Source organism: Oncorhynchus kisutch, unplaced genomic scaffold (assembly GCF_002021735.2).
Source record: "Oncorhynchus kisutch isolate 150728-3 unplaced genomic scaffold, Okis_V2 scaffold990, whole genome shotgun sequence".
In the NCBI taxonomy this organism is placed as follows: Eukaryota; Metazoa; Chordata; class Actinopteri; order Salmoniformes; family Salmonidae; genus Oncorhynchus; species Oncorhynchus kisutch.
In genome coordinates this window covers 62,774-73,438 of record NW_022262935.1, presented here as the reverse complement: position 1 = coordinate 73,438, position 10,665 = coordinate 62,774, and the positions used below count along the sequence as shown (strand labels likewise).

At 41.9% G+C, this 10,665-nt stretch overlaps 1 long non-coding RNA gene across 1 annotated transcript; it reads left to right on the top strand.

Annotated features, from left to right (window-relative positions):
- The first annotated feature begins 9,511 nt into the window (after nt 1–9,511).
- On the top strand, nt 9,512–10,120 carry LOC116364067 (uncharacterized). Its single transcript, XR_004207918.1, has 3 exons — nt 9,512–9,559; nt 9,778–9,967; nt 10,082–10,120. It is a non-coding gene; the product is annotated as an uncharacterized LOC116364067 (long non-coding RNA).
- Nucleotides 10,121–10,665: the final 545 nt, after the last annotated feature.

Here is a 10,665-nt window from a genome sequence, read left to right as displayed (position 1 = left end):
AATGTTCTCCAAGCTTTAACCACCGGACCGGCATTGTTCTGCACATTACAATACATTCATGTTGGAAACAGTAAACATTGTAACAGTGATGTGACTGTGTGTGTGTGTGTGTGTGTGTGTGGGGGGGGGGGGGGGGGGGTCTCTTACCCTGATCACAACAGGCCCACAGTACTGGGGGCTGAACCTAATCGGAATCAACTGCCAAATGCCAGTGGCCTCCTAAAGCAGACAAGAGATGTGTTTCATGTTAAAGAGACACAACTTGAATATCTGGGATATTTTTCAAACATAAAACCCCAAAGTTTCAGAAAATTGTACCTCAAGGATAGTCTGCACATCTGGCACATCCTCAAGGATGATAGCAGCATTCTGGACATCAAGGAGGACTGGCAGCTGTGGAACATCTAGCACATCATCCAATGGCACATCCAACTGGACCTCATCCAGGACAGTTGTTTCTAAAATGAGGAACATTGGAATATAAAATAAACTATTGTTAGGACATTAAAACATAGCAAGATTGCTAATATTAGCTAGCTAGGTAGCAAAAGTTGATTGCTTAGCAACAGTTACTAAAGTTAATGCTAGCTAGCAAGCTACAATATCTCGAGCACAAGCATTTTTGCCAAGTCTGAATGATAGAAATACACAACATTTCGCAAATTATAATGACATTGTTAAATGTAGTAAAATAAGAGTTGTAAACTCCACATACCCTCTTCGAAGTCGCTGTCCACCTGTCGACGATCACGAACCCTGCAAAACAGAAAAAGACAAGAAAAACAAGCCACAAATGAATTTGAACAACCTGTCGACGCAGTAGGCCGCCGACGTCCACGCACTCTCTCCGCCAGTCTTGAAAAGCACCCAGGCATTTTCCAGTCGATTGTTCTCAGGTCTCAAAAATCAAACAAGTTTGTTGTCAGCAGCAAAGTTGTTGTTTTCGCACAGAAAACGTTCCATAGAACGTCGGTTAGATGTCTCTTGGCAACACACGTTCGAAAATGATTGTTTACAAAATTGACAACTGTGTTGCCATAGAAATTAGTTTGGAATTCTGATTCCCTTTAGAATCCCTTCAAATTGCTTGTCATCATTCTAGTGACGTTGACGTGCTCCTTCGTAGCTCAGTTGATAAGAGCATGACGTGTTGCAAACATTGCTAAGATAGATAATGATTTCAGGGATTTTTGTGATGATGAGTTACCTGAAATTGAGATAAAAGACTGTATTAAAAGCCTTAAGGACAATAGGTCCCCTGGAAATGATGGTTTAATAAGCGAGTTTTATAAAGCATTCACTGATAAATTGATTCCTTTCATTCTTGCTATGTTTCACGAATCAATAGAAAATGGGGAGTTTCCGGCTTCCTTAAAACAAGGTGTAATTACTTTGATTCCCAAACTTAATAAGGATACTCTTTATATAGACAACTGGAGACCCATTAGCCTGTTGAATAATGATGGGAAATTATCACGTTAGATATTTTCATATCAGCTCTTTTTCAGAGCATATCTGATTGGTCAAAAGAGCAATTACTTTTAGAATAACTGTCTACAAAGTAATGACTCGGGACGTCGGGGTGGATATGAACGCTTCTTTTAGTAATATTACTTGTTCACGTTACATTTAAGAACTTTAGATTCTACAGAGCAATGCAGGTAAGATGCTAGCGGAAAGGTCAGCCTAATCACTTTGCACCAGCACATAATTTGCGCGTTCTCACTCTCATTCCTGTCGCAAGGCATTCTGGAACTTGCAGTCAAAAGCGTAATTCAATACTAACCAATACAATTACATATGTAAATAACTGTAAAGAAATATCTTTAATTACAGCTCAATGAATTAACTTAAACATGAACACATTAAAGTTACAACAATTACTCAAAACAATGACTGAATTGGGCTGCCTGTCTCAACGAAGCCATAGAAACCTGGACATGCTCCAACTGAAATGTTCCCTCCTGTCAGCACTGATGTTGAATGGCATTAAATACACTTTTTTTGTTCTCTCCCATCCCCTGTAGGTTTGTTGAACATGAGTGGAAATGAAACTCCAGCACACTGGTAGCACTAAAGACGTGTGAGTATAACTTTTCCAGGTGAGTTGAACCTGCCTGTGGGTGCAGTGGGGATATTCCTGGGAGATCTACTGATGAAGAGGTATAAGCTTGGCGTTGTGTCTGGAGCCCAGCTGTCTTTCGTCACCTCCTTCATGGCCTACCTCCTCCTCCCTCTGCAGTCTGGCACTAAGTGTGACAACGTTCAGGTGGCTGGTCTGACCGTGTCCTACAAGCTTAAATATGATATCTGATTGGTTGGTTGGTTGGTTGGTGGGTTGATAAAAACAAAAGTTTTGATCAGTGGAATATGAGGGAGAGTTTGACCAAAACACACATGGGCTTGTGCCGGTGCTCCCTCTTGTGGGAATATACAGTATGGTTGTTACTGAGCCAGGATTCCTGGCTGTTTTGTCACTGTGCCTGTGTCAATGATAGTTCAGCAACAATTATTTAAACATCATTATTACCAGCCATTTTCTCTGTCCCCCAGGTCCCCTGGTGTACGATGGCAGCCTGTTGTCAGAGTGTAACAGAGACTGCTACTGCTTGGCTGGGGAGTGGGACCCTGAGTGTTCAGACACCGGCATCACCTACACCTCCCCCTGCCTCGCAGGCTGCTCCAGCTTTACAGGTTATGGCAAGAACACGTACCAATACTATTAATGTACTGAGTGTACAAAACATTCACAGGGATGCTGGCCCATGTTGACTCCAATGCTTCCCACAGTTGTGTCAAGTTGGCTGTATGTCTTTTGAGTGGTGGACCATTCTTGATACACACAGGAAACTGTTGAGCGTAAAAAAACAGCAGCGTTGCAGTTCTTGACACAAACTGGTACCACTGGCACCTATTACCATAACCTGTTTAAAGGCACTTAAATATTTTGTCTTGCCCATTCACCCTCTGAATGGCACACACACACAATCCATGTCTCAATTGTCTCAAGCTTTTACAATATATTTTTTAAACCTTTCCCCTCCTCTTTATCTATACTGATTTAAGTGGATTTAACTAGTGACATCCATAAGGGATTATAGCGTTAACCTGGATTCACCTGGTCAGCATATGTCATGGAAAGAGCAGGTGTTCTTAATGTTTTATACACTCAGTGTAAATTAGTTATTTTCAACCATTAACTGGGGCCTTGTTGAGGCCTTATCTAAGTTAGTAATGGCTGATTGACAATAAAGTATTATTTTGATGTATGGAAAAAAACATGGTATGCAATTCCTATGTAGAGAAGGTTCTCTCTGGTAGTTGTTCAATATGACTACAACTTTTACAGCTTTTACAGGGCACTGTGGTAAAATGGATGTTTAATCTCAGTGTGACTCCCTGTTTAAATAAAATAAAAAAACATCAACACAAACACAAGTATGCTCTCTCTAATTCTCTCTTTCTTTCTCTCTCTCGGAGGACCTGAGCCCTAGGACCATCCCTCAGTACTACCTGGCATGATGACTCCTTGCTGTCCCCAGTCTACCTGGCCGTGCTGCTTCTCCAGTTTCAGCTGTTTTGCCTGTGGCTATGGAACCCTGACCTGTTCACTGGACGTCCTACCTGTCCCAGACCTGCTGTTTTCAACTCTCTAGAGACAGCAGGATGGTAGAGGTACTCTTAATAAATCGGCTATGAAAAGCCAACTGACATTTACTCCTGAGGTGCTGACTTGCTGCACCCCCGACAACTACTGTGACTATTATTATTTGACCATGCTGGTCATTTATGAACATTTGAACATCTTGGCCATGTTCTGTTATAATTTCCACCCGGCACAGCCAGAAGAGGACTGGCCACCCCTCATAGCATGGCTCCTCTCTAGGTTTCTTCCTAGGTTTTGGCCTTTCTAGGGAGTTTTTCCTAGCATTGCTTGCTGTTTGGGGTTTTAGGCTGGGTTTCTGTACAGCACTTTGAGATATCAGCGGATAAAAATACATTTGATTTGACAGACCCCACACTCATCTCTAGAGATCGAACTTCAGACTCCCTCCAAAACCACTGAACCCCTCAACACACCGAAAGAGATTACGGTGCACACCCTTAGAGGAAGCCGGAACAGGATAACGCCCTCCACCATCACAAAGACACAGAGGAGGAGGAACTATCCAACACCCAGGGAGAGAGAACGAGTGACCTCAGTCGAACACAGTCAGAAAGAGGAGGTGGAAGAGGCATTAGATAGAGGAGGAGGTTACCCCAGAGGCCATTCCTCCTGTTCATGTGAGTAAGAAAGAGCAGAAGGCTTCTGATCAGCCAAATGGCAGGCAGAGGGAGAGCTCATAGTGATTCACACCCACAGAGAGAAAGACAACCCACACAACCTCTTGGTTGAGATGAACCGCAGAGGTAGAGGCACAGGGCTAGCCTGCCTGCTCTGATCCTCAAGTCAATTGTATTTAAATTCATGTTCATTAAAGATTTTTATTCAAGAATTGAAAAGTCCCATTTACTTAATGATCATTTTTCACTGTCTTCAACCCTCAAGAACCAGGGTGAGTCTGGGTCACCCTTTTACTGCTGCTCATTCCTTAAAGTACTATTACCAACGAATACCTGTTTGTCTGTAGTCATAGCTGTTCTTAACCTGTTCAACTCTGACGCCCTCTGGTGGCATTTTATAAACGATGCCTAATATTGTATTCTGCCCGCATAAAGTACATTTCGGTCCTTACAGAAACATGCTAACGGAAAAGGAAAGGTGAATACCTAGTCAGTTGTGCAACTGAATGTATTCAACTAAAATGTGTCTTACGCATTTGACCCAACCACTCTGAATCAGAGATGTGCGTGGTCTGCCTTAATCGACATCACGTCATCCGCGCCCAGGGAACAGTGGGTTACCTCCCTTGCTCAGGGGCAGAACGACAGTTAAGTACTGTTAGAAAGCTAAGAACTGTGGGATTCTGATAATCGTCAGAAACAATGTGACAATTACAGAGCCTGAGATACGGTGGAGGTCCCAATTGTCAGTTGTTGGGGAATAAGAGGTTTGAAAGTCTAGGATTGACATAAAATATGTAAACAATTACTTGCTCTAAACATGTGCACATTTCCATAGGAACATAGCCATTTTAAAAGCGCGGGGTTTGTGCAACGTTTTTCGTTTTACAGGATATACACATGAGAAGAAAGCTGAAGTCTCTACCTATCCATTGATATAAATATTCCCCTGTCTGATTCCCAGTTCATCCACTAGTTAGCAATAGGAGATCACATGAGTTCTCTTGGCCACTTGAAACCAGTTGCATCTGGATCCTGTAATTTCCTAATGAGCCGCCCCCAGGTGGTGAGGGTAGGCAACAATTTGTAACTGGATCCTGGACTTCCTGACAGGCCGCCCCTGGTGGTGAGGGTAGGCAACATCATATCTGCCATGCTGATCCTCAACACGGGGACCCCTCAGGGGTGCCTGCTTAGTCCCTTCCTGTACTCCATGTTCACCTGCGACTCCAACACCATCATTAAGTTAGCCAATGACACGATTGTGGTAGGGCCTGATCACCAATGACGATGAGACAGCCTATAGGGATTTTAAAAAATTGGTTTATTGCTTAAACACAAATTTTAACACAGCATAAACCAATACTGATCAAATTAGAAATCAAAGCAGTGGTCGGTTTTATGGGGAAAACAGTCAATCAAATACACATGGTAAGCAGATGTTAATAATGCGAGTGTAGCGAAATGCTTGTGCTTCTAGTTCCGACCGTGCAGTAATATCTAACAAGTAATCAAAAAATTTCACAACAACTACCTTATACACACACAAGTGTAAAGGAATAAATAAGAATATGTACATATAAATATATGGATGAGCGATGGCCAAACGGCATAGGCAAGATGCAGTAGATGGTATAGAGTACAGTATATACATATGAGATGAGTAATATAGGGTATGTAAACATTATATAAAGTGACTAGTGATGCATTTATTACATCCAATGTTTTATTATTAAAGTGGCTAGAGATTGAGTCAGTATGTTGGCAGCAGCCACTCAATGTTAGTGATGGCTGGTTAACAGTCTGATGACCTTGAGATAGAAGCTGTTTTTCAGTCTCTCGGTCCCAGCTTTGATGCACCTGTACTGACCTCGCCTTCTGGATGATAGCAGGGTGAACAGGCAGTGGCTCGGGTGGTTGTTGTCCTTGATGGTATTTTTTGCCTTCCTGTGACATCGGGTGGTGTAAGTGTCCTGGAGGGCAGGTAGTTTTACCCCGGTGATACGTTGTGGAGTTGCTGTACCAGGCGGTGATACAGCCTGACAGGATGCTCTCGATTGTGCATCTGTAAATGTTTGTGACCGTTTTTGGTGACAAGCCAAATTTCTTCAGCCTCCTGAGGTTGAAGAGGCGCTGTTGTGCCTCCTTCACCATGCGGTCTGTGTGGGTGGACCATTTCAATTTGTCCGTGATGTGTATGCCGAGGAATTTAAAACGTTCAACTTCTCCACTACTGTCCTATTGATGTGGATAGGGGGGTTGCTCCCTCTGCTGTTTCCTGAAGTCCACGATCATCTCCCTTGTTTTGTTGACGTTGAGCGTGAGGTTATTTTCCTGACACCACACTCCCGAGGGTGTAGCATAAGAACAGCTTCATTGGCACAATGGACAATAACCTTGCACAATGTTCTAATCTAACATTCTAATCTATATCTGCTTAATTTGTAAATTATGTCAGTGTTGGAGTCCCTAGCTATCCATAAATGAAAAAAACAAGAATATGGTGCCATCTGGTTTGCTTATTAATATAAGGAATTTGAAATTATTTATAGGTTTATAAGTATATTTTATCCAATTACATGTGTGATACTTAAGTATATTTAAAACAAAATACTTTTAGACTATTACTCTAGTATTTTACTGGGTGACTTTAACTTGAGTAAAAGTAAAGATACCTTAATAGAAAATGACTCAGTCATGTATGACAATTGGGTACTTTTTCCACCACTGCACTGGTTCTGTGTATAAGCCATTTAGTAATAACTTTTACCCAAAGCGACATTGCTAAGATCATGTTTGCTTCGTCCCGCAAAGTATTGTTCCTAGAGACACTGAATATGTCACTGTTAAGTGGAAACGTTATTTTCGTTTGAGTTGGTTGATCAAGGACACGTACGGAAGCTTCTGCAAAGAGTCGTCTGTATCAACAATAGTTCGTTGCGGGACAAAGCAATGACCATGCACGTATACATTTTACGTATGGGTGCTCCCGGGAATCGAACCCATAATTCTTGCAGGGCCACAGACAACAATAGTCAACGTTACGTTTCTCTCAAGATTAGAATACTTGTGTTGTAGCTACACAGTAACACGTTAGCTAACGTGCTAGCCACAGTAGCTAGCCAGGGCTACAGTTTGCATCCATGACATACTTGTATCATACAGTTAATTCAGGTTTAGCTCATGTCAGCTACAATGTAGTTGGAATCATTTGTAATAACTGTCTCTCTGAAGTTTATTTTGTTGCCACCAGGGTGAACCACGTGTATTTCTCCGTGCGCCACCATTTGTTCTCATTTCAACTATGACACTTCGCCTCTTACCCAACAACACATGGCATGTTTCTGTCCTCATTTATTCAAAACTGGTTCGTAGTCGCCCTCAAGCGTTCTTCTCAAATTACAGATTTTTTTTTGTTGTAATTTTTAAAAATGATTTAACCTTATTTAACGAGGCAAGTCAGTTAAAAACGCATTGTTATTTACAATGTTATGTATTGCTCATCATTGGTGACGGCTGTTGTTTACTTATTTATTTGTTGTCTCATCACATTATTGTACAAAAAAACGGAAACGTAGCTAATACACCAGTATTTATTGTTTCGAGTGGTCTTTTTAGTGGTATGGGGATCCAGTATTGCGTCGCTGATTGCATTGATTGACAGATCATCCCTGAAGTTGTTTTATTACGTCAAAGTGCATTCACATTATGACGTTGGCTGAGTTACCGTATAAAATGCGATAGTTTATCTCTTTGGTAATCACTTGGTAAAGTTTTACATGATGGGAATATAGGCTCCAGCCATAGACTTTAACCATGGAGGATAATAAGGTAAGCCTATGAATTGCTAACAGAGAAGCCCCATGCAGTGGTGCAGGAACCGCTCCACCGTCTTTTTTTTATGCTGCGTCAGGAAAATATATTTTACATTTGAGATTCTTCAAAGTAGCCCTTTGCCTTGATGACAGCTTTGCACACGCTTGGCATTCTCTCAACCAGCTTCATGAGGTAGTCACCTGGAATGCATTTCATAAATTAACATGTGTGCCTTGTTAAAAATTAAGTAAAGGAATTTCTTTCCTTCTTAATGCATTTGAGCCAATCAGTTGTGTTGTGACAAGGTAGGGTTGGTATACATAAGATAGCCCTATTTGGTAAAAGACCAAGTCCATATTATGGCAAGAACAGCTCAAATAAGCAAAGAGAAACAGCAGTCCGTCATTACTTTAAGACATGAAGTTCAGTCAATCCGGAAAATTTATTGAACTTTGAACTTTTCATCAAGTGCAAAAACCATCAAGTCGCAAAAACCATCAAGCACAATGATGAAACTGGCTCTCATGAGGACCGCCACAGGAAAGGAAGACAGAGTTAACTCGGCTGCAGAGGATACGTTCTTTAGAGTTAACTGCACCTCACATTGCAGCCCAAATAAATGCTTCACAGAGTTCAAGTCACAGACACATCTCAACATCAACTGTTCAGAGGAGACTGCGTGAATCAGGCCTTCGTGGTCAAATTGCTGCGAAGAAAGCACTACTAAAGGACACCAATAAGAAGAAGAGACTTGCTTGGGCCAAGAAACACAAGCAATGGACATTAGACTGGTGGAAATCTGTCCTTTGGTCTGATAAGTCCAAATTCCAACAATGTCTTTGTGAGAGTAGGCGTACAGATGATCTCCGCATGTGTGGTTCCGACCATGAAGCATGGAGGTGTGATAATGTGGGGGCGCTTTGTTGGTGACACTGTCTGTGATTTATTTAGAATTCAAGGCACACTTAACCAGCATGGCTACCATAGTATTCTGCAGTGATACGCCATCCCATCTGGTTTGCGTCTCCAGGCTGTGTAAGGGCTATTTGACCAAGAAGGAGTGATGGAGGGCTGCATCAGATGACCTGACATCCACAATCACCCAACCTCAACCCAATTGAGATGTTTTGCGTTGAATTGGTCATTTGTGTGTCTTAATTATTTAATTAGACAGTGTGCTTAAAGCATCAGCCAAGCTCAGTGCCTATGTAGGTGATTGTATTCAAACACATAGGCTGTGTCTGATATGGAAAAACTTTTAACATTAGAACAGGATGACTCTCGGTCGACAAATATTTTTTTTGTCGGGGACAGCCCGGCAATCAGTCTTACCCTTGCTCTACTCAAAGGGCTGTATTGGAATGGCTTCATACAGTATCTACGTGTACATCATTGACTGTATTGTCTTTTTAGGCCAAGAGGACCAAGAGAAACAAAGTGGAGCAGATCACTGATGCAGGTCATAAATGTAACTCTAATTTCACTGAATATAATCCTTTTGCATGTAAATGTAATTTAGTATGGACATCTATTGAGCAGAGGACTAATAGCAGAGTGCACATGTTATACTTTCTTGGCTACTTCACAAAGTACACAAAGTTGGCTAATACATATTTGCCTCAGAAGGTTACATGTTTTCTGACTTCTTTACCTTGGTGAATGCTGCTTTGCACACAGGTCCCTCTACATCTGTGGAATTCTCTGGGATGGCAGTTCAGGGGACATCTCACCAGGGACAATCTAATGAGAAGATCCTAAGTGAGTGTGTCTCCAGGGCCTGTCAGACCAGGGCTCTTGACCTCCCGCCAATCGATCCGGATGCTTTCAACCCGATTATCATCCGGTTTCTGGAAAAACTTACTGAGGAGTATGTCCAAACTTCTATTGTAGTATTTGAATGCAATGTCATCTGGAGGATTTTATAAATTGTATGTGTGTTGGTGTGCTTTTTGGTGCTAAAAACATTAATTATCTCCTATAGGCAATGGAGGCAGTTAAGCATTGGCAGGATGGACCCTGTAAGTCCCTTAACCCTGAAAATGATTCATAGATATATTAATAGATGTTTCAAGAATATTAGATACAAACCTTTTATCTATCTACAGTATCATCCACATTATCACAAACAGTTTCATTCAAAGAGCTTTTTAGTAGCCTACTGCTTTTCATGCTTTCCAATGTATGCCACTTTCATGATTCTCATGAACATATGTGAGATTGTTGGTATCTCTTCGAGGAGCTTGGTTTCAGAGCCCGGCTATGAGTAATCTACCTACACTGTTTCGGTCCTACAGGTGATGAGGGCATTGCTTGCAGAGATGTGCCTGGAGATTGTGCGGTTTGTATCTGAGGCCATCCTGGAGGTCATCATCCCTGCAATTTTCCGTTTTGTACGGATATACAGCCATGTGTCTCCAGTATCCGGCAAGTCTCTGACAGAATCAGAGAGATCCTCTAGCACAAACCTGAAGGTTCGCAAGAGAGGCAGCAGCAAATCCTCAAGGTGTTGCACGGCCAAATCAAGCTCCTCACGTAATGGGTATGTTCAGTCATTCCTAAAGAAAC